Source organism: Leptonychotes weddellii, chromosome 11, assembly GCF_054177405.1.
Source record: "Leptonychotes weddellii isolate Sample4059 chromosome 11, ASM5417740v2, whole genome shotgun sequence".
In the NCBI taxonomy this organism is placed as follows: Eukaryota; Metazoa; Chordata; class Mammalia; order Carnivora; family Phocidae; genus Leptonychotes; species Leptonychotes weddellii.
Genome location: NC_138379.1, coordinates 94,922,629 through 94,946,909, shown reverse-complemented (window position 1 = coordinate 94,946,909; position 24,281 = coordinate 94,922,629). Strand labels below are relative to the sequence as shown.

At 42.7% G+C, this 24,281-nt stretch overlaps 2 long non-coding RNA genes across 2 annotated transcripts in view; one reads left to right on the top strand and one right to left on the bottom strand.

The window, feature by feature from the left end:
• The window catches only part of LOC145716357 (uncharacterized), a 129,073-nt gene that overhangs the window by 75,019 nt on the left and 29,773 nt on the right, over positions 1-24,281 (top strand). The window lies entirely within an intron of this gene.
• The window catches only part of LOC145716353 (uncharacterized), a 438,007-nt gene continuing 426,656 nt past the window's right edge, over positions 12,931-24,281 (bottom strand). The window contains exon 3 of the long non-coding RNA XR_014138984.1: positions 12,931-12,942. This is a non-coding gene — a long non-coding RNA (uncharacterized LOC145716353). The remainder of the gene's footprint in view (positions 12,943-24,281) is intronic.

Here is a 24,281-nt window from a genome sequence, read left to right as displayed (position 1 = left end):
ATAAAGTGGAAAGGAGTTGAAGGTAGCACTGCTTTATGATGTGACAGGCCGCCACGGGGTGCATATGTCTGAAGGATAGTAAGACGGAAGTATCCTTTTCAGTTCAGCCTTGTTCCTCTTGAGTCCCTGGACAAAGCTGGCTTCTAAGATGGAATATTGTAGGCATGGGTTTTCTGAATTGTCAACTCAGACTCTGACACGTTTCACTTCATTACTTCTCAACCAAAAAGCTGGCATATTTTCTTTAGAATAATGGTCCTCCTTTTTATCTGTTCATTAGTGAAATACGCCATTTCCCTCCGGGTGAAGCTCTGGTTCGGGTCTCTGAAATCTGAAGCAGTGATTAGCTGCATTCCGATTCCAGGGGAGACCCCATCGTGGGGAGTGACTCTGGAACTGTGGGCAGGACGCGTAAGTTCCTGAGGCGAGCATGCCCTGCAGGGCTACTGATGCCCGGCGTGCTGGGAGGGAGCTCTGTGCGAGGTACGCAGGCTCAGTGAGATGCCCCGAGATCCCTGCACCTGCACACTTTGCATGTGTCTATAGCAAGTTATATTTCTCGGTGTGGAATTTTTGTGTCAGAGGACATATACTTTTTAAAAAATATTGTCAAAATGCCTTTAGAAAAGTTAATCCCAGGGGCACCTGCCTGGCTGGCTCAGCTGGTAGAGCATGTGACTCATCTTGGGGTTGGGGTTGTGAGTTCAAGCCCCATGTTGGGTTTACTAGAGATGACTAAAAAATAAAAGAGTACTAAAAAATAAACTTAAAAAAAGAAAGAAACTAAAAGAAAAGATGGAAAAGAAAAGTTAATCCAATTTAAATTCTAACCAATAGTATATAAAAGGGGTACTTTCTACAAAACCTCCCCAATACTAAGTACTTTGATTTCCTCTTTACCTTCAACAAGACAAGGGATGCCATACATCACCTTTAACCTTTATTCTCATGATTTTGGGTAGTTTTATACCCCTGTTCATTTGCATTGTGTGTGGGGGGGTGTGAGTTTGTGAGAGATCTCAGTATGTTAAACTGATATGACCTCATCATATTATACTTTCTAAAATTGTACAATTGCCTTTTAAATTTCTTTATATTATGGCATACCAGAGATGTACAATAGAGTCAAACCTAACCATTTAAGATAATTTTTAAGATTATAATGTGTTTGAAACTAGGTGTTATTTTTTGTCATTTTTAAGTTCAAAAGTCCTTCTTGTATCCACTTCAGAAATGTACACTTAGGTTTTGTTCTAGATTTTAATGGCTTTTTTTTTTTCATTTAACACCTTAACATATATGGAATTTATTTTAATATATAGATAGGAATTTTTTCAAATTATTATTCAGTTATCCCTAAAATATTGAGTCTCTCTTTCTCCCAGTTGCTTACAATATATTGCTTAATGAAGTCACATATATTCACACAAATACTTACGTAGGTTACTTCAGTGTCCCATTCATTTCTAAATCCTTATGTTAACTATCTAATGTATCAAATACTCCCACATTTAAATACGTTTACAAAATTTTATTAGCTATACTTATTTGCTTATTCTTCAAATGAGCTTAAAATTTTTATCAGCCATTTTTACTTGTTTATTCTTCAAGAGAACCAGAGTCATGAGATCGAGCCAAGTCTGCCTGGGTCTCTTTCCCTCTGCTGCTCCCCCTGCGCGTGCTCTCTCTCTCTCAAATAAATGAAAAAAATCTTTAAAAAAATAAAATGAAATGAAATAATACCCAAAAGTAAAACTTGGAAGGGAAAAATACATACACACCTCAGGGTTGCCTCTGGGAATGGAGAGAGTAAACACTGGGAATAAGAAGGCTTCTACTTCTATTTCATTTTATTAAATGAAAAAAGAGAGATGATGTTTTATAAAATCTAGGTGGCGGCCCATGAATTTCTGTTATACCTTCTCTTTACTGTTGTGTATGCTTGAAGTACTTCATAATTAACTATAAAATTACAAGTCGGTGTGAGGAGAGAGGGAGAGAGGGGTCCCATCCCGTAGAAAGTCGGGGCAGGTGTTTCTCTGGGACGAATTGAGGTCTCCGAGTCAGGACACACAAGCCAGAGCAGAGAGCGTCTCCCTGCGTTCTTCCAGCAGCCTCTGCCCTACACCCCAGCCTGTGTGCGCCCTTCTCAGTCCAGGGCCATCTCCCTCAGAGGCAGGCGGACTGGCAGCCAGATTCTTGTCTTGGGTTTTCCCGAAACCTGAGTTTTAAGTGGCCTTGTCACTGTCTCTCCTGTACTGTGACTTGGTTCTAAGAAGGAATCCAAGCTAGGGGCATCTGGCTGGCTCAGGTGGTGGAACGTGAGATTTTGATCTTGGGGTCGTGGGTTTGAGCCCCACGCTGGGTGTGTAGAGATTAAGTAAAAATAAAATCTTTAAAAAAAAAAAAAAGAAGAAGAAGAAGAAGAAAGAATCCAAGGCAACCTGTCTTTCCTGAGGGTGATGGTGGTTGGCGTTGTTCTAACCTGGAGCTCACAAGAACGAATCCGTGTAAATGAATCAATTTGCATTAAGGTTCCTAAGCTCATTGTAATCTGTTTTCTGTTCTCTTCCTTCATAGCCTGTAAATTCCTCTGGGGCACAGAACACTTTTTCTTTATATTTTTGTCTTTGTGTCTCAGCATCTGGCGCAGTGCCTGACGTCCATGAGGGCAAACAACTGTGTTCAAGATGTCGTGAACATTTATAAGTGTAGAGCACTTCCCAGTAAGAGGAGCAAAATCAGGAGAAGGGGACTGTAGGAGGAGAATTTTGAGAAAGGTGGTTCTTATAACAAAACACATTTACTACAAATCAGACAACTTTTGCAATGCATTGATTTCTGCCTGTGGATTGGTCACGAGCGATGAATGCTATTCTATAACGAATGCAGGTGTGGGCTTTACCTATGGCCTTCTCCATGCTTTTGCTTTAGTTTCTTTACTTCCCTAAATTTCAGACTATTGGAAACCTTGGAAACTTAGATAAAGGGCTCTTTATAGCTATTTTCCCTACGGATTCAGTCAATGGACTGAGCATTACGTTTGGTTGTCTGGCCCCCTTAATCTCCTTTAATCTGGTTGGGACCGTCCCTCCGCCCACAAACACACTTTCTTTTTTTTTTTTTTTTTTTAAAGATTTTATTTATTTATTTGACAGAGAGAGACACAGCGAGAGAGGGAACACAAGCAGGGGGAGTGGGAGAGGGAGAAGCAGGCTTCCCGCAGAGCAGGGAGCCCGATGCGGGGCTCGATCCCAGGACCCTGGGATCATGACCTGAGCCGAAGGCAGACGCCTAACGACTGAGCCACCCAGGCGCCCCCACAAACACACTTTCTAAATTCTTTATGACATTGGCATTTCTGAAGAGTTCAAGTGATTTGTCTTGTAAAATGTATCTCCCTCTGGATTTCTGTAATGGCTTCCTCGTTTTAGATGCAAGTTAAATATTTTTGGCAAAAATGCTACTTAGTTGATTTTGAGTGTCTTGAAGGATATATGCATCACTACAGGGAGAAAATGTCAGTTTTTTGTTTTTGTTTTTTTAAAGATTTTATTTTTATTTATTTATTTGACAGAGACACAGTGAGAGAGGGAACACAAGCAGGGGGAGTGGGAGAGGGAGAAGCAGGTTTCCTGCAGAGCAGGGAGCCCGATGTGGGGCTCGATCCCAAGACCCTGGGATCACGACCTGAGCCAAAGGCAGACGCTTAACGAATGAGCCACCCAGGCGCCCCTATAATGTCAGTTTTGTTCTGATATATTTTTTAAGATTTTATTTATTTGAGAGAGGGAGTGCTTGTGCACACGAGCAGGGGGAGGGGCAGAGGGAGAAGCAGGCTCCCAGCTGAGCAGGGAGACGAGGGGCTCGATCCCAGGACCCTGGGATCATGACCTGAGCCGAAGACAGACGCTTCACCGACTGAGCCCCCCAGGTGCCCCATCGTGTTCTGATATTAATGAAGCTAAATTGGATCTCTTGGTTAGGTATTGTGACCACATCGCTCTTGTAAAGATCCTGCTCTCGCTTTGTAAAAAGCAATCTGTGGGGTGATGTCTGAGACTGAATATTCTGTTATGGCAATGAACCTAGTGTCCATTGATAAATCCTGCTTGAGCTCATTATTGCATAGTTTTGCAAAATACTGATTTTCTCAGCCTATCACTCCTTCTACATTTATTGGCTGCGAGGGCTTTCCCTCCACACATCCCTTTATCACTGGACTCACAGATTCTATTTCTGTCTTCAGTAGGATAATCCATGACCATTATTAGGATTTTGTTCCTCAAACCGTCCCATGTCTAAGCAGTACGAACCCCCTGGCTTCTGACTCATTTTAATGGGCTGCTGTAATTTCTTGAGCACTTCTTTGCTCTCCGACACGATGAGGCTGTGCTTTTTACTTTCCTTTCTCCAAACCTGGAAACAGCCATTGCCCCAGGGATCCCAATGCCTGTTAGTAGGGACGGCAGTCAGATCTCAAGGCCTGTGCCGTGGAGGTGCTCTTTGCTAGGAGCTGTTGGCACGGAGGTCTCTGGCCTGCCTCCATGCCTCCCGGCCTCCATGCCTCCCCTGCAGTAACCTCCAGCTGCTCTTGTCACAGGCCGTCTGGCTTCCCTTCAATGAGTTCTTCACACTGGAGTTGGTCACTTTTCCAAAGTTCACATTTGTCACACCCAGGGCAAAAGCATGTGTGGCTTGATCACTTAGTGACACACTGAAAACCATGTGGGGGTTGCCAAAATCATTCGCATCATCGAGAAGACCCCACATGGTCTGTCCTCCCCTACATCCCAGTCACACATGGACCACTGTACCCCTATGTCAACATGACTGGTCTCTTTATAAGAACAGGAAATTTAGACAGACATGTGCAGGGAGAGGATGGTGTGAAAACAAGAGAAAATGGCCACATGCAAGCCAAGGAGAAGGGTCTGGGACAGATCCTGCCCAAGAAGGAGCCCTGCCAACTCCTTCGTCTCAGATTTCCAGCCCCCAGGACCAGGAGGAAATAGATTTCTATTGCTAAGCCCCCCGGGCTGTGCCCCTTGGTCACGGCAGCCTTCGTGGACTGACACACTGCCTTTCTGTCTTTTTAGCTCAGAGCATTTAGCACAGAGAATCACACACACAGACACTTAATAAACGTTTTTTCATGTGGCTTGAATTAATCACCACACTATAGCGTATACCTTCCCAATCAGAATGTGAATAACTGTGGCCTTGGGATCAGAACTGACTTCAGATACTGCCACCTTACTGGCTGAGTGACAGTGGGAAAGAAAGCGTATCTAACACACGCAAATAGTTTGATGATTACATGAGACGTTGCACATAAAGTATTCCACTTGTGCCTGAAAAATCACGTGCACTCAATAAATATTAACTATTCCTGCTGTTGTCATTGCTGTATCGTGAGTGTGATAAAGTTAAGATGTGACACGATAGCGAGATATATAGAAGTACGTTTGGGTGATCTAGTGCAGGGTCGATAACTTACAATACATTATACATTTTCTCCAGCATCTTAATTATAAGTGAACTGAAGAACAGACTCAGTTCCTCAAAAAAGAATGTCTCTCTTCACTGTACTAAAATACTTCATGGGAATATTCCTGCTCTTTGGCTCTCACCACCAAGATTCACTACAAGAGATGCAGGCAGGCATTCCCCAGATTAGTGGGCTGCTCAGTTTCACCTTCGGAAGGAGGGCTGTCCAGGGACAGGGCTCTGGAAGACTAAAGCCATCCCAGACACCGTTCAGAACAGAGTAGGGCTGAATGGGGGGGGACATCGACCTAAGCTCCTGAATGATATTGTTATTCCCTTCTAGAACGTGGCATGCTCACACCAGGGTCACGTTCGTGTTTGGATGTAAGACTTTACGTAAAATGAAAGCAGGGAAATGTGTGTAAGGATAAGAACTTCCAAACTAGAAGAAGATACCGAGAGTTGTTGCTTTTATACATGCACGTGGTACATCGGGGCTCCTGGTCTCTTAGACCACAAGGAGCATGGAGACCCCTTCAGGTACCAGGTAAAACCATCAGCCTCACGGAAGCCAAGAAGCAAGGGGGCGGGACAGGGACCAGGAGGGGCCGGCTGTAAATGGACGTGAGGAAGACGGGGTCTCACTGGCCACAGACCTCTTCTGGGACCAGCTGAGACCAGAAAGTCAAGTTTTGGAAGCACGATCTGTCTCTCAGCAGGTTTTAATACACATATTGTTAACTATGGTCATCCTGCTGCACATGAGATCTTCAGACCTCATTTGTCTTGCACAACCAAAATCTTGTACCTATGAGGGTCTCCTCAGCCCCCAACCTGCACCCCCAGTGACCACCTTTCCACTCTTTGCTTCTCTGACTTGTACCGTTTTAGATTCCACACATAAGTGAGTCATCTCAACGAAGTTGTTTAAAAAAAAGAAACAGGACCTGATCCTGCCACCCCAGTTTGAGAAAGGAGGCATCGGTAACTGATTATCTCTCTTGCTTTTTTTTTTTAATCCTTTAAGGATAGACTAGGATGCTTCTGTGTCTATATGGGTCCATGTGGCCCTAACAGGCCAAATTTTCTTGTAATTAATCAAGAAAATGTTCTAAATACCACTGGGACAACATTAATTAACATGCAGCTTCCACAACTTTCCGGGAAGGATCTGCTCCCCTTGAAATACTGCAAATTGGAATTATTCTTACTCTTGGAAAAAAGGCATTTCCTCAACTCCAGCTAGTCTCCCAGGCTTTAGTCTAAGGTAAAGAATCTGGAGAGGCTCCCAAGACTCTCGGACACTGGAACGCCTGAATGCCCTTTCCCACCCAGCAGGATGAAACACCCACTCCCGTGAGCATGCCATATTCCAAATTACTTCCTCTCTCCAGATGGCCAGATCTTATTCAACCCCCAAGTTACCCCCGTGACTTTTGTCCACGACTATGACACCTCCCCACCCACCCCGGTGACCCGGCAAGTCTTTACGCCCAGAGGAGCACCATCACCTCTTTCTACAGGAGAATTAACTAATTTCTTAATTGTTATATTCCGGGAAAAGTACTCTGCAATTAAAAATAAGTGAAAAAAGGCTAATATTCAAAAATAGACACAGCTCTCCCATCTGCACGGAAATGCTCTTTGATGAAGATGCATGCTCATTCTTTTCCAATAATCCCGGGTCCTATGACTGATTTCTGAGAAAATGCTGTATCACAAACTCCAGGTGGGTCACAGCCCACTAATGATACCAGAGTATAAACCAGTCATAACCCTTCCATTAAGCCCTGAGCAATCCCAATACATACCAGTGATGTTGCTGAAAAACAAGCATTTTTCTAGAGAAGCACAGACCTTGTATGGGAATGTTTGAACTGCCGTTCAGTAAACACAGACACTTGAGAAGAGTCAGCCGTAAACCGAAAAGCTTGAGTCTGGGGGAGTGGGTGGGAGGGATGGCCGACAGCAGAAGGTCTCCATGACCTGAGGGTGGACACTGTGTACATACCATGTCTATCACTATAAATATTTCTACGGCCGTTGAAACAGTGATCCTTTTTCTGAAAATGAATGCTGGCTGTTAGGTATCTAACACTCAGTTTGTAATAGTTGTATGTGCATTTAATTTGTGGTATTTCCTTTGGTCTTCATTTAAAAATTGTTCACTAAATTAAATATCATATTCGTCGGGTGTAGCAAACGCTTCTGCTGTCCCACATTCATCCCCACAGTGCCGCTCTGAGTCCCGCTGCGGCTGGGACGAGGGGTCTGTACACAGCATCCCATCCACAGCACTCCACGTCCCTGGTCCACGTCAGGGCCTGTTCAGAGCCGGAGAGCTTGCTCGGCCCCACAAGGCACAGCCCAGGAGTGGGGGGCAGCACTCAAGCAGGGAGGCACGGGACCTGCAGAGAAGTGCCCGGCCTCCTTCCTTCAGATGGATAGTCCCAGGCACCGTTCTCTGTGTTCCTCAGACACTCTTGCCAAAGAGTCAGCCCCGACTTCAAGGACTCACCGTGATGTGGGCTCCTTCTCCCTCCCCCGCTCATGCTCTGCGCACCTTCACCACTGCGTCCTGGGCTCCTGCAGTCCGAGCACCTGCTCCCAGCTTCTCATCTCATGCTCTGCTTTCAGAAGGAGCCAAACAAAGATATCAAATATCTTAAGATCTGGTGTCATCTAGATGGTAGAAATTTAGATACTGAAACACAGGCAATGAGAGCAGCTTGGAAACAGTATCATCTAATCCTTCAACACTTTATTGATGTAGCACTGAACCACTTAGGGAGTTAATATTTGTAAAGCACTTAGCACTGTGCCCACTACATAGTAAGTAGCATGTGTCTATTAAACAAATAGAAAGTAGATAAATAGACTAAGTCTTGAATAGCTACAGATTATATCTCCCCGTTTAAACCATCTCTCCGCTTTTCAACAAACTCCGATAGTCTTTTTAATTAAAGTTTTTATTTCGAGATAATTAGACATTCAGTGAAGTTGTAAGAAATAAATTACAGAATGACCGTATGTGCCCTTTATCTGAGGAGCTTAATTTTAATTACAGTGGTAATCAAAAGAACTCAATTTCTCTATTTTCTCTTTTCATTTTGCCTGGAACACAGGGTCCAGTGTTTTTTTACTGAGGTGAAATTTTCATAACATAAAATTAACCATTTTAAAGTGAATGGCATTTAGTATATTCATAACATTGTGCACCTACCCATATCAAGTTCCAAAATATTTCATGAGCCGAGAAGAAAACCCCGAGCCCAGTAAGCAGGCTCCCTGTTCTCCCTCCTCCCAGCCCCTGGCGTCACCAATCTGGTTTTGTCCCTGTGGATTTACCTATTCTGGATATTTCATATAAATGGAGCTATACATTTTAAGACCTCCTGTGTCCAGCTTCTTTCACTTAGCACTATGTTTCTGAGATTCATACACAGTATAACATATACAGATACTTCATTCTTTTTTATTGCTGAATAATAACCCATCGTATGTACCAACCACATTGGTTGTCCATTCATCCACTAATGGACATTCTGATTCTTTCTACATTTTGTCTATTGTGAAAAGTACTACAGTGAAGACTCCTGTACAAGTATTTGAGTACCTCTTTTCTTTTCTTTTTTTAAATTTTTATTATTTTTTTAATTTTTTTAAAAGATTTTATTTATTTATTTGACAGAGAGAGACACAGCTAGAGAGGGAACACAAGCAGGGGAAGTGGGAGAGGGAGAAGCAGGCCTCCCGCCGAGCAGGGAGCCCGATGCGGGACTCTATCCCAGGACCCTGGGATCATGACCTGAGCCGAAGGCAGTTGCTTAACCCACTAAACCATCCAGGCACCCCAAAATTTTTATTTTTTTGAGAGAGACAGAGAGAGAGAGCACGCATGAGCGTGAGCAGGGGTGGGTGGAGGGCCAGAAGGAGAAAGAGAATCTCAAGCAGGCTCCATGGCCAGCATGGAGCCCGCCATGGGGCTCGATCTCACGACCCTGAGATCATGACCTGAGCCAAAATCAGGAGTCAGACAGTTAACTGAATGAGCCATCCAGGTGCCCCTTGAGTACCTCTTTTCAATTTGGGAGTGGTGAGTATGCCTAAGAGTGGAAATGCTGGGTCATATGGTAATTCTATGTTTAACTTTTTGAGGAACCACTAAACGATTTTCCACAGTGGCTGCACCATTTTACATTCCCACCAGCAGTGTGCAAGGGTTCCAATTTCTCCACATCCTCGACAACACTCTCTTGTGTTGTTATTATTATAGCCATTCCCGTGGGTATGAAGTGATATCTCATTATGGTTTAAATTTGCATTGACCTCATGACTAATGATGTTAAGCATCTTGTCATATGCTTGTTGGCCATTCATTTATTTTCTTTAAATATATTTCTATTCAGCTCCTTTGCCCATTTTTTAATCAGTTGTGTGTCTTTTTGTTGTTGAGTTGTAGGAGCTCTTTATATATTCTGGATAATAGATCCTAATCAGATGTATGATTTGCAAATATTTTCTCACATTCTGTAGGTTGCCTTTTCACTTTCTCATTAATGTCCTTTGATGCACAAAAGTTTTAATTTTGATGATGCTTAGTTTATTTGCTTTTTCTTTTGTTGCTCATACTTTTGAATTATCTAATAATCCATTGCCAAGTCCACCGTCATGAAGATTCACCTCTTCTTTTAAGGGTTTTATAACATTAGCTCCTACATTTAGATTGTTTATCCCTTTTGAGTTAATTTTGTATATAGTATGAGGTAGGGTTCAACTTTATCCTTTAACATGTGAATGTCCAGTTGCCCCAGCATCACCTGCTGAGGGAACTGTTCATTTCCTATATGGTGGTCTTGGTGCTCTTGTAGAAAATCAACCATCTGTGGGAAGATTGGTTCTCTCAATCCTTAGCCAGGCTGTTTAAATTCTGCATTAGCCTGCACTTTGTGCTTTCCCTGAGCCTAAAGAATGGCCAGAGGTGAAAGCTCTGAGTGTTCTCTAGTCTTTCTGAGCATGCATTCTGTCCTGGGTGTGCACATGGCTTTCTAGATTCCCTGATGTATGCAGGCACTTCTCAATGCCCTGATCTCCCAAAGAAACTCCCCCCAGTTTCTCTTTCTAGACTGTTAGTGTCATTTTTTGCCTCAAATGCAATCTTTCATCCCAGGGAGGAGCACAGTGTTCATCTGCCTTACAGTGTTTTCAAGGAATGCCCTCTGTATAGCCACTCTTTGACCCCAAGAGAGTTCCAGGTTAGGTGGGACCAAAACAAGTACCTTACGTCAGTCCTTTAGGTCATCTCCAAATAGGTCAAAACAGACAAAACATAATCCTTTGAGAGTATGAACTTTTCTGCTCCCTCCAGGACCAGAGACCAGAGTCCACACAGGGAGCTCTGGCTGCTATCTTCAAGACCACCACCAGGCCAGGAAGGGGAGTGAGGCAAGAGCAAGCAAAATCCTACAAGGCTTTCCTATTATGTTTAAATTGCCACCCCCCCACCACCCCTTTCTTATACAGCATTTGCTTGCTTTCTGTAAACCCTTGGCTATTTTCCAGAGTTCTGACAAAGTTGCTTCTGACTGTTTTTGCTTTATTTTTTGTTATTTCTGTGAGGGATGGGCCTTTGGAGTTACCCATTCCTTCTTGTTTGCTGACATCACTTTTTCAGATAGTTTTTTAAAATTTCATCTTTGACTTACAGAAATTTTCAAAGGGGAAAATACTGGTAAGAAGTATTTTGAACAGCCACCAGATAATAACTTTCATGATGATTTCTTGACCATATTTATTTATATAAAATCTATTTAAATATGTATTTAGAAATGTTTGTAATAGATGTCAGCATCATTTATGAAAATGGCACACACCTGGAGAGCACAAGAAACTTTAATAAAATGGGCTTTCATGTCTTTTACACTATTCTCTTTATATATAGTCTTGCATCAATTCCACACCAAAATCCCACCATTTTCTTGGAACAAAACCCCACAGTCAAGGCTTAGGATAATGGTGGAAGAACACTTTGCCCGCTTTAATCTGACAGGACATCTACCACCTGCCCACTGTTGGTGGCCATGAGTGAGAGAGGAGTGGTGAGTCAGCAGTGTCCGTGTTCCCAGCCTGTGTAACAAAACTCCTGTGTGTTATGTACTTTAAAAATTGCACATTGGTTTTTTTTTTTAATCTGACAGTTTAAATTGCCATGAAAACCATTATTCCTGTTTTTGTCTGATTTACATGGTGAACAGAGGATCTCCAGAGATCTCCTTCAGAACCACTGTGTCCACAAAAAGGTGTTCTCCCTGTGAGAACATATACAGAAATTCAAAATAATATGGGGAAAAACTGAGTCAATGGTAGGCATGAAATGCTTAAGTGCTATTACGGATTATTTGGAGTGTGTTTCTGTTTTTTTTCTGGCAAAGATTTGTAATTTATTCACCTCTCTATTGTCTTTGTTTATGGGTTCCTCAGTGGGCCTTTAGTCTTTTTGGATGTTCATGTTTTATGACTGAACATTAACAGCATGTGCTGAAGGCATAGTTTAATGAAGGTGATGTAGTTTTGGAATATAGGTGAGGTTCAGTGGGGTGGAGTCCAGAGCCAACAACCAAGAAAGAATTCTTGAGATGTCTTTGTTGCAAAATGGTGGTTTATTAAAGCCCGGGGACAGGACCCGTGGGCAGAAAGAGGTGCTGCCCAGGGTGGTGAGGGGTGGCTGATTATACACTATGGGGTTGGAGGAGGTGAGGAAAAGGGGAGGTTTTTGAAAGAACTTTCATATATTAAAGAAGACTCACAGGATACCGGAGGCTTTGCTATTTGTCAAGTTAAGGTTGTTTACCTTTCTAGTAAGGCAGTAACAGTGAGATAGTTGGGAGCTTCCTGGAGGAATGTTACATTCCTCCCATCACGTGTCCTTATCAATGGGCTGCAGGTTTAAGAAAAATCCAATTTTATTTACATTTCTTTCTGCCTCAGCCTCCCTTAATTTCATGTAGGGGAGGGTGATGTTAGGGCTTCAGGAAACTGAGTTATGGGTCTCTGGAAGTTAGGCTATTGATAAGAAGGCTTATTCCTTGTAAATCACTAGGACATTTGTAAACTGAGGGAAACTCAGGTCTTGCAGGACTGTGATCTCTATCAGTTGACTATTTGTTTTTCCTTTAGGGCCCCCAGGAGTGAGGAATATCACACATATCCCATGGGGGGGTGTTGTGGGGTGTCAGCTTCTGCTTTGTCCTCAGCTTGCCTTCTGTTCCCTCATCAAAGGTAGCCTGCAGATTTCAGAGACTCTAAACTGAGCCTTACCGTCTTCTTCTATGTAAAACTGAGCTACCTGAGATCACTGAAGACTTCCTAATTATCCAACAAAGGTGTTTTCAGTAGCAGTCATGGCAATATTGAGCAGTTCCATTTTTTCCCTTGACTTCTCAGTGACATTCTCTACCAGTTCTTGACATACTTCTGCCCCCACATCCTTCCTGTCGTCTTCAGCGATTCCCCGTCCTTCACCTGCCCCTTCCATGTTGTTGCCCACATTCCAGATGGAGTTAAATATCCAAAAAAATCTTTAACTGTAGGGGCAAAATGCTAGAAGGATCTATACGAAGCTACTTTAAAATGGTTGTGTTTGAGGTGGTAGGTATAAAGGCAATTTTTTCTCTTTTTTTTGATTGCAAAAACATAATTTTTATTTATTTTTTAATTTTTATTTAAATTCTAGTTGGTTAACATACAGTGCAATTTGGTTTCAGGAGTAGAATTCAGTGATTCATCACTTACATACAACACCAGTGCTCATCACAACAATGCCCTCCTTAATGCCTATCCCCCATCTAGCTCCTCCCCCACCCACCTCCCCTCCGGCAACCTTCAGTTTGTTTCCTATTGTTAAGAGTCTCTTATGCTTTGTTTCTCTCTCCTTTTTTCCTTTCCCCCCTTCCCATATGTTCATCTGTTTTCTTTCTTAAATTCCACATGTGAGTGAGATCATATGGTATTTGTCTTTCTCTGACTCATGTCACTTAGCATAATACACTCTAGCTCCATCCACATCATTGCAAATGGTAAGAGTTCATCCTTTTTATGGCTGAGTGATATTCCTGTGTGTGTGTGTGTGTGTACCACTTTTTCTTTATCCATTCATCAGTCAGTGGACATTGGGCTCTCTCCATAGTTTGGCTATTGTTGATAATGCTGCTATAAACATCAGGATGCATGTGTCCCTTCGAATCAGTACTTTTGTATCCTTTGGGTAAATACCTACTAGTGCAATTGCTGGATCATAGGGTCATTCTAACTTTTTGAGGAACCTCCATACTGTTTTCCAGAGTGGCTGCACCAGCTTGCATTCGCACCAACAGTGTAGGAGGGTTCCCCTTTCTCCGAATCCCGCCAACATCTGTCGTTTCCTGACTTGTTAATTTTAGCCATTCTGACTGGGTATGAGGTGGTATCTCATTGAGGTTTTGATTTGCATTTCCCTGTTGATGAGTGATGTTGAGCATATTTTCATGTTTCTGTTGGCCATCTGGATGTCTTCTTCTTTGGAAAAACGTCTATTCAAATCTTCTGCCCATTTTTTAATTGGATTATTTGGGTTTTGGCTACTGAGTTATATAAGATCTTTATATATTTGGGGTACTAACCCTTTATAGGATATGTCATTTGCAAATATCTTCTCCGATTCCGTAGGTTGCCTTTTAGTTTTGTTGATTGTTTCCTTCACTGTGCAGAAGCTTTTTATTTTTATGTAGTCTCAATAGATTAATTTTCCTTTATTTCCCTTGCCTCAGGAGACAAATCTAGAAAGATGTTTCTAGGGGCACCTGGGTGGCTCAGTTGGTTAAGCATCTGCCTTTGGCTTAGGTCAGGATCCCAGGGTCCTGGAATCAAACCCGCAGGGAGTCTGCTTCTTCCTCTCCTTCTGCTTACAGTGCCCCCTGCTTGTGCTCTCCCTCTCTCTGTTAAATAAATAATTAAAATCTTAAAAAAAAAAAAAAAAGAAAGATGTTTCTATGATCAATGTCAGAGAGTTTATTGCCTGTGTTCCCTTCTTATGGTTTCAGTTCTCACATTTAGGTCTTTAATCCATTTTGAGTTTATTTTTGTGTATGGTGTAAGAAAATGTGGTCCAGTCTCATTGTTTTGCATGTGGCTGTCTAGTTTACCCAACACCATTTGTTGAAGAGATTGTCTTTTTCCATTGGATATTCTTTACTCCTTTGTCAAAGATTAATTGACCATATAGCTGTGAGTTTATTTCGGGTTATCTATTCTGTTCTATTGATCTATTTGTCTATTTTTGTGCCAGTACCCTCCTGTTTTGATCACTACAGCTTTGTAATATAACTTGAAGTCCAGAACTGTGATGCTTCCAGCTTTGCTTTTTCTTTTTCAAAGTTGCTTTGTCTATTCAGGGTCTCTTGTGGTTCCATACAAATTTTGGGATTATTTGTTCAAGTTTATGTGGAAAATGTTGCTGGTATTTTGATAGGGATTGCCTTAAATGTGTAGATTGCTTTGGGTAGTATAGACATTTTAACAATGTTTGTTCTTCTCATCCATGAGCATGGATTCTTTGTGTCATCTTCAGTTTCTTTCATCAGTGTTTTGTAGTTTTCAGAGTATAGGTTTTCATTTCTTTGGTTAAGTTTATTCCTAGAAATTTTATTATTTTGGTGCAATTATAAATGGGATTGTTTTCTTAATTTCTCTTTCTGTTGCTTCATTATTGGTGTATAGGAATGCAACAGATTTCTGCATATTGATTTTGTATCTGCGACTTTACTGAATTCATTTATCAGCTCTAGTAAGTTTTTTTGGTGGAGTCTCTAGTGTTTTCTATATACAGTATCATGTCTTCTGCAAACAGTGAAAGTTTGCTTCTTTCTTACCAATTTGGATGCCTTTTATTTCTTTTGTGGTCTGATTGCTGTGGCTAGGACTTCTAGGACTGTGTTGAAATAAGGGATGAGAGTGGACAATCCTTGTTTTGTTCCTGACCTCAGGGGGAAAGCCCTCAGTTTTTCACCATTGAGTCTGATATGAGCTGTGGATTTTTCATATAAGGCCTTTATTATGTTGAGGTGTGTTCCCTCCGAATCTACTTTGTTGAGGGTTTTTATCATGAATGTACGTCATACTTTGTAAAATGCTTTTTCTGCATCTACTGAGATCATCATATGGTTTTTATCCTTTTTCTTATTGATGTGATATATCATGTTTATTAATTTGCAGATATTGAACCACTCTTGCATCCCAGGAATAAAGCCCACTCGATCTTAGTGAATTATTTTTTTAATGTATTGTTGGATTTAGTTTGCTAATATTTTGTTGACAATTTTTGCATCTATGTTCATCAGGGATATTGGCCTGTAGTTCTCTTTTTTAGTGGAGTCTTTATCTGGTTTTGGTATCAGGGTAATGCTGGCCTCATAGAATGAATTTGGAAGTTTTCCCTCCTCTTCTATTTTTTGGAATAGTTTGAGAAGAATAGGTATTAACTCTTCTTTTAATGTTTGGTCAGCTGTGAAGCCGTCTGGCTGACCCTGGACTTTTGTTTGTTGGGAGTTTTCTGATTACTGGTTCAATCTCATTGCTAGTCATTGGTCTGTTCAAATTTTCTATTTCTTCCTGATTCAGTTTTAGTAGGTTATATGTTTTTAGGAATTTATCCATTTCTTCTAGGTTTTACAATTTGTTGGCATTTAATTGTTTATAATATTCCCTTAAAGTTGTTTGTATTTCTGTGGTGTTGGTTGTTATTTCTCCTCTTCATTTATGATTTTGTTTATTTGGGGTCCTCTCCCTTTTTTTGTGCTGAGTCTTGCTAGAGGTTTGTCAATTTGTTGATCTTTTTAAAGAACCATCTCCTGGTTTCATTGATCTGTTCTACTGGTTTTTTGTTTGTTTGTTTGTTTGTTTCTTTGTTTGTTTTTGGTTCTACATCACTTATTTCTGCTCTAATCTTTATTATTTCCTTCCTTCTGCTGGTTTTAGGTTTTGTTTGTTGTTCTTTTTCTAGCTCCTTTAGGTGTAATTTAGGTTTTGTATTTGAGATTTTTCTTGCTTCCTGAGGTAGGCCTGTATTGCTACAAACTTCCCTCTTAGAACCACTTTTGTTTCATCTCAAAGATTTTGGACCATTTTGTTTTGATTTTCATTTATTTCCATGTAATTTTTTATTTCTTCTTTGATTTCCTGGTTGACCCATTCATTGTTTAGTAGCATGTTATTTAGCCTCCATGAATTTGTGGTCTTTCCAGATTTTTTCTTGTGGTTGACTTCTAGTTTTACTACATTGTGGTCAGAAAATATGCATGGTATGACTTTGATCTTTTTTAATTTGTTGAGGTTTATTTTGTGGCCTAATATGTGATCTTTTCTGGAGAATGTTCCTTGTGCACTTGAAAAGAATGTGTATTCTGCTGTATTATGATGGAATGTTTGACGATGTCTGTTAAATCCATCTGGTCCAGTGTGCCATTCAAAGCCATTCTTTCTTTATTGATTTTCTGTTTGGATGATCTGTCCATTGATGTAAGTCAGGTGTTAAAGTCTCCTACTATTATTGTATTACTATCAATTATTTCCTTTATGTTTGTTATTAACTTTTTTATGTATTTGGGTGTTCCCATGTTGGGGGCCTAAATATTTACAATGGTTAGATCTTCTTGCTGGATTATCCCCTTTATTATTATATAATGTCCCTCTTTGTCTCTTGTTACAGTCTTTGTTTTAAAGTCTGATTCATCTAATATAAGTATTGCTATCCTGGCTTTCTCACAACCTGAGTTTAATTTCTCTACTTTGATATTCTCATTCTTGATACAATTGATGAGGAAAAGAGGAAGGAGAAAGGATAGGGCAAAAGTAGGAGTACAAAAGACAGGCAGGTTTTACAGAATTATTACATCTTTTGCTTGGCTATTTGGTGACCATATCCACCTAGATTAGTTCACCTGGAGTTTTAAAATACATGCTCACCAATGTTTGGAATAACTCTGAAGATGCATCTGGCTTTTTGGCAAGCTAAAAACCTAGAATTCCTGACATTGTGGTTTGCATTTGTGTGTTACCTCCCATGAGGTTTTTTTGTGTTTTTTTTTTTTTTTTTTTTTAACACATGGAAGATTTTTATCCCTACAATTTTCTGAAGATAACTCATGATGACTTCCGGAAACCAAGGGACTTAGAAAGGGACCACAGTAACAGTCACTGACAGAGCATTAGCTCCTGGTAATAACACAGTGAGTAAAAACACTGAGCAATAAAAGATTTGGGGCTGAACCTATAACAGAAGTGTTATCTTTGCAAAGGCTCACAATCACTACTTATTATTTTTACTGGAAAGAGTAAGGAGAACAATTGCCAGACCTGATTATCATAGGAAGGTCATCTCTGATCGGGGCACACTGACTGACCTTGGTATGGAGAGGAGAGCAAGAAAGTGGGGAAGAAAGTCATGCTGGACAGAGAACAGACAGTCTTGCAAGATGGCGTGTGGCCTTTGCAATGACTAACCCCCGAGGGCCTGGCAACGTCTGAGTAGGCTGTCCCACAAGCACAGTGCAGAACTTACACGTCAGCTCAAACCTTTGCAGAAGCTCGAGAACCAGATGCCTTTTAACTCCTCGCACTTGCTTCTCTAAATAAAACATCATGAAATATGAAAAAAATAATGGAAGTACCAAGGGGAAAACAAATGAATTGACATCCGGAGTATAAATATTACAGGAGGGTCCTCAGGAAGTTAATAATTCTTGCCACGTGTCAGACTTGATGATAGCACTACCTCCTTGGCTTTGGAGCCAGTTCTTGAATATCTACTTGCATGTATTGTAGCAAATAGGAGAAACTGAGTATGTTGAAGAATTGTCAATTTGAAAATTTCCTGAATTAAGCCAACGGAAGAAAGTGGGCAAATAAGTAAGAGTTCCCAGAACTAAGAGGACAAACTCTTTAAAAAACAACAAGGAGAGAATGGAAAATAAGGTGAACGACCACGATGACCAGTTGGCATTTGTAGATAGAAAAATGAGAGGGAAACATTCACATAATAAGCCTGCTCTGCTATGAATAACTTTTAGACTTTAAGGTAAGGATGTCAAGTAATAATAATTATAATATCGTGGACACAAGAATCATTGTCTAATCTTTTTGAAGCCCTTACCACAAGGAGCCTACTTGTGAGTTTATATTAATTGAATTTAAAACATCAAAGTTCTCTTAGTCTCTTTTTTCCATATCCAGATTTTTGTTGCCTTCATCTATCCCAATTCGGTTATATTATCAGTCTGCTTTTAAATAATTGGCAAACACCTAAAATAGCACACATCACTTGCCATATATTTATCACATCTGACACCTAGCAACAGGAAATATATTTTACATGGTGTGAGTCAGGTAATCAGCAACCTAGTATTTTTAAGGTCCTGTCCATCCATTTTACAGAAAATTATCATTAACATCTATTCAGGAGGTTTGGATGCATCTGAGTATGTGAGACTATATTGCACATACTTTTATTAAATATAAAAATGAAATATGTGGCCACTCATCCTTTATTCTGAGTTTGTGGTTTTAAAGGCAGGGGAGGGAGCAGAGGGAGAGGGAGAAGCAGACTTCCCACTAAGCAGAGAGTTGATGCGGAACTCGATCTCAGGACCCTGGGATCATGACCTGAGCCGAAGGCAGATGCTTAACTGATGAGCCCCCCAGGCTCCCCCTGAGTTTGTGGGTTTTAATCACATAAATTTTTATGAGACTCTCACAGATGTCCAGTGATACTGGCTACATCTCTTTTCCTGGATTGTCAGCCTCTCCCATCTTGTTGGCTGTTTTCTGTAAACATAGAACATTCAAGACCCCTCATCTTCAAACATGTGTGCACACACATGGACAGGCATGTGTGCACGTGAACACGTACCCCTCTTTACCCTGTTTCTGAATCTATCTACCCTTATGGCTCTGCTTGGTCTCCCAGGAAAGTGCTTGGTGCACTGGTCTGGACTGATGGGCTTCTGTGACCCCCCTACCATTCATTTCCCTCCGCTCTACTCAGACACTCCCCCCATTTTACTAGTTACATCCTCGCTTGCATATCCTGAAAACACATTTTGATACTTGCTTTCCTTGAATTCTTGTCTTCGCAATCCTTTAATGAATCCCCAGAACCAAAATCCCAAGCCGGTTTCTACAGAGCCCACGCTGTCAGGAGGAGTCTGCAAGGGAGTGAGGTTGCCAGATGGGAAAGAGGAAGAAGGGGCAAGGATGTGGCTTCAGGTGACGACGAGCCTCCACCTGATCCCACGGAAGGCTCTGGAGCACGTATTGCAGAGTCTCTTCCACCTGCGGCAAAGGATCAGCGCCCTTGCCCCCGTGGGTCAGACCCTGGGGCAACTGCCAGACCCCTCTCATTGCCCCCAGGCAAACCTCCAAGGCAGCGAGACCCTAGGGAATCTGGCAAGAGCACCAACGACACCTGCCAGAACTTTCTTCGCACTCAACACTAACTAACTGCCTTTTCATTCGAAAAACTCTTTCTCGGCTTCTGTGACAGCTGGTTTCTGTCCTCCTTCTTACCGGGTTTCTTTTGGGGGGGCAGGGGGTAAGGGAGAACACCTGCGGTTAGATAAAAGGAAGAGGAAGCAAGACTGAGTGGGGAAAGCCTGTAGACCTCGATGCCCACCCGATAAAGCCCTAGCCAAGCCAACAGGGAGCTCTGGAGCGGGGCCGGGAAAGAGCCTGACCTGGAAGCGGAGGCCGAACCTGAAGGTTGTAGGAGCTGGAGGCTGCCGGGCCTACACTCCCTTGTGTCTGAAGGGCCAGTTCCCGATTTAAGGGCAGAGCGCCTTCTCAGCTTCCGTCAAACCCTCTGAGTACGGATGGGGAACGGGATGGCTCCAAAACAGGACATTGGGGTCAGCAGGGAGTTGCTGGGAATTGAAAGCAAAACTTCCGTCTCAGAGTGCAAAAGCTAAGATCCCAAGACTCAGCTCCGATTCGGGATCTGCCATTTAGAAGTTGCGTTACGGTCTCGGTGTGGCCTCCGCATACTGCTCTCTACCCCTTGTTGCTCACACTCTGCACTCTTCGTCCGTGATCTCACTCGCACGCCGGCTCCAAATACCACAGTGTGCTGATGACTGCTGGCGTAGGTCAGATTCCCTGCACACAGCCCGAGACCTGGGGCCTTGTTAAAATTCTTTATTGAAGGGGTGTTCTCAAGAGAAGGAGGGTAAGGAGAGCAAGATAGGGTGGAGAAGACAACCAGGCAAGAATGTGGTTCCGTCCAGAGGCTAGCCTTAGTTCGGTCCCTGAGGAAGCTCCAGAAGGCAGGCCGCACCACCGCATGGAAGGAGGCTCTGCCGCTTTCTGCCGTTGGGATGGCCAGTCACTGGTTTGGCCGGCCTGGGGCCATGCAGGCAGGGGCAGGGGTGGGGCCTCCCTGCAACTAGCACCATCCCCACGGCTGAGCTCACAACACAGGTATCGCAGTGGCCGAGGACAGGGACTCGCCGTTAGCCCCTGATCACCCCACATGCCTGGTAGGTCAGTGCCCCTTCTCGAGGTGGACACTTCCTGGTGGCCATTCACTCACAATGCACTTATCCTCACACTGTGCATCCAGTCCCCACAGGTTCATGACCGTGTCTCTTCTCAAGTATTCCTTGTCCTTCATTTTCCAGTTTTCTTCCTTTCAGGCCCCAGCAAGCTGTTCACCATGGCCTCCGAATCCACACATACCCTTGCCTCCACCACTGCTCTGCTGGCTGGCAGGATTTAACCTCGCCCCTGGTGTTCAGAGCCGCCCTCGAGGCGGCTAGAGGGAGTCAGGCGTCCATTTTCAGCCAACACCTCTGGGATCAAGTTGACTCTTTTCTTTCTTCATCATCTGGTCCCAGGGCACCCTCCCCCCACCCTTCATAAATAAATTTAGGCTGATAGGAAGCATCAACAATAGTGATGGGTGATGAGTGTCTGGACCACTTACTCACGGAAGCCTCCTGGTGCCTTCTGCTCTAGTCCTGAGATGTTCAGCCCCATCACAGGATAGCTTCTCATTCACCTGCTCTGATGACTTGGTGTATCTGGCAGCATCCCAACCACGACGGGCAGCTCTGGGGTCATGGTCACTGAGGCCCCACAGTGATGCTGGGTTTCTTTTAGAGATGTTTGAATGGTCTGTAGTGGGTGTGAACCGTACAAGGCTCTCCTTACTCCATAACTGTATGGGCTGTACTATGTTTCTCTATTTGGTCTTCCAGAAACTCCACACAGCATCTTGCTTTGCCGCAGCTGCCTCTGGAATTACGGGATGTGCTGGGTTGTATGGCCCAAGCGGCAGGACTGCTCATTGTGCAAACTAGACCAGCTCAGTGTCCTTTCTTGATCTTGATCTGAGTCCCTCTCAAGATGAGAAGGCTTTCATTTCACTCAGTAAGTTGAGCATGAAAGTAACCCCAAGTGGAGACCCAAAAAGCCCTACCAGGCTTTGTGCTTCTTCCGTAGGGGCAGGAAGCACAAAGCGCAATAGCCATCCCACATTCTGGAAGGCGTGTAAAGGTACACCCCAGACCACTAGATCCCTAAACACTTTACTAACGTGTCATGTCCCTGAATTCTTCTAGGAAGACATGTCTGTTTTTTTTTTTTTCCTGCCTTCTGGAGCACAAATGTTTTACCAAAGCATTCAGAATACTTGCCAGTTCTTGCTCATCAGATCCCACTGACATGACATCATCAATGTAGGGGAACAACGGTCTTCTGCAGAATTTCCAGACAATCCAGGTCCCTTTGGACTAAATTATGACAAATAGTAGAATTAATGTAGCCTTGGGTAAGATTTTGTATACTGTTAATCCTCCCTTATCTGTTTCCAATCTTCCTTCTTGATGAGTAAGCAGGAGGATGCATTTACCATATCGATAACTCACATCCCATGCAGGCAGAGCAGTGTTTATCTTCTCTAGCAAAGACGCTACATCCAGCACAGAAAACTGCTGTAGGCATCCTACTCGGTCAGGTTCATGGTGGCCCATTGACAATGAAGTCACAAATGAGACTAATCCAACAGGTCGTTCTGAAGCTGGAAGGGCTTTTCAGAACTGTCCTAAAATGAGGCCAAAAGCCTCTAAATCCCCCCTTACCAGCCAGTCACTCGCAGAATATTGCTTCCTGGGCAAGGTGGTATAGCCTTGAATGATATCTGAGGTATCTGGTAGGGACTTAACAAATGTATACTTAGATGTAAATGACTGGGAATAAGAATATCACCATAAATGTGCATTTATATATGATTATTAGGATGTAGGCACACGACACCCTACTAAATGCTTTACATGCATTATTCTACTTGATTTTCCTAATGGACCAACCTATAAGGTCGGTACCAAAAATGATGTTGAAACCCAAGCAGGCTGACCTCAAAGTCCATGCTCTTCATCTGAAGCTATAACCAATAAATCCATAAACTATAAGCAAGCCATTGTGAATGACAAAATTTTAAAGGAAAACTTTTATTTTTTATGTAATTAGCTTCAATTCTCTTTTTTTGCCCAAACACATTCAACTTCTTGGAGTGATACTCGAGAGTCTCTAGAATGCATTTCCATCCTGTAAATATTTTCACGCTCTCTTTGATCTTTCGGCACCATTTCAAGGTACCATAATAAATGCTAAATGCTGATGTCTGAGAGTACGGGGGAGGCCACTGGGGGTCAAACTGATATGTCAGGAGGCTGTGGGAAGAGAATGTGGCTAATGCGTCATCCAACTTTTTAGAGGCTATTTTAGACTTCTTCTTAAAGCATGAGTCTCTTTATACGCAGGTTTTCCAGGAATACTTAATTCTAGCCTGTCTTCCCTTGAAGAGAAGTTAGCTGCAGTGGGAGCTAGGAAGTGCTGCGCAGGGTGAGAGGTGCACACAGATGTGGGAAATTACTCGGTGTCATTGACTCGGGAATCAAGCCGTAACTTTCCTTTTGGACAATGAAAGTTTATTTTTAAAGCTCAGTCGTCATCCTTCTTCTCCTGAATGTTAGGATATTTCCTACTGGAAGGGGGGAGACCTCTGCCTTCCCCGCATAGGTACGCTGTGAGCGCGAGCCCTTCACGGGTCCCCAGGCGGAGCTGTCCCTCCAGTAAGTGGTCCATTGTCGCCAGTGCCACAGCCAGTCCCTTCCGATAGCCTCTCCTAAGGACTTTTATCTATGGCGGCAGGGATTTCCGTCCTTCTTGCCTTCACCCGAATCCCTGGGTCTTAATCGTGGCTGCCACCAAGTAGGCATTCAATAAATTGTTTTGGGTAAGTTAAATAAAGGAATAAATCTTAGCAACTGCTATCACTCCATTTGGCAGCAGCCACTAAATGAAAATTGCCTTCAGCATCTGCTTACCTTAACCACTCTAAGTTTTAGGTATTTCTTGCCTCTGGACAGCTCTTAGATTTCTAGCAGCTAGAGAGCTCAAAGGTAATTTCTGAGTGCTATTTCTTTTTTTTTTTTAAAGATTTTATTTATTTATTTGAGAGAGAGAGAATGAGAGAGCACATGAGAGGGGGGACGGTCAGAGGGAGGAACAGGCTCCCCGCTGAGCAGGGAGCCCGATGCGGGACTCGATCCCAGGACCCTGGGATCATGACCTGAGCCGAAGGGAGTCGCCCAACCAACTGAGCCACCCAGGCGCCCCTGAGCGCTATTTCTATTGAGCAATTCAAGAAAGAGTCCCTCCCGATCCCTCTAGGTGAAATCCTACACAGGTCTTTCCAACAACAGCTC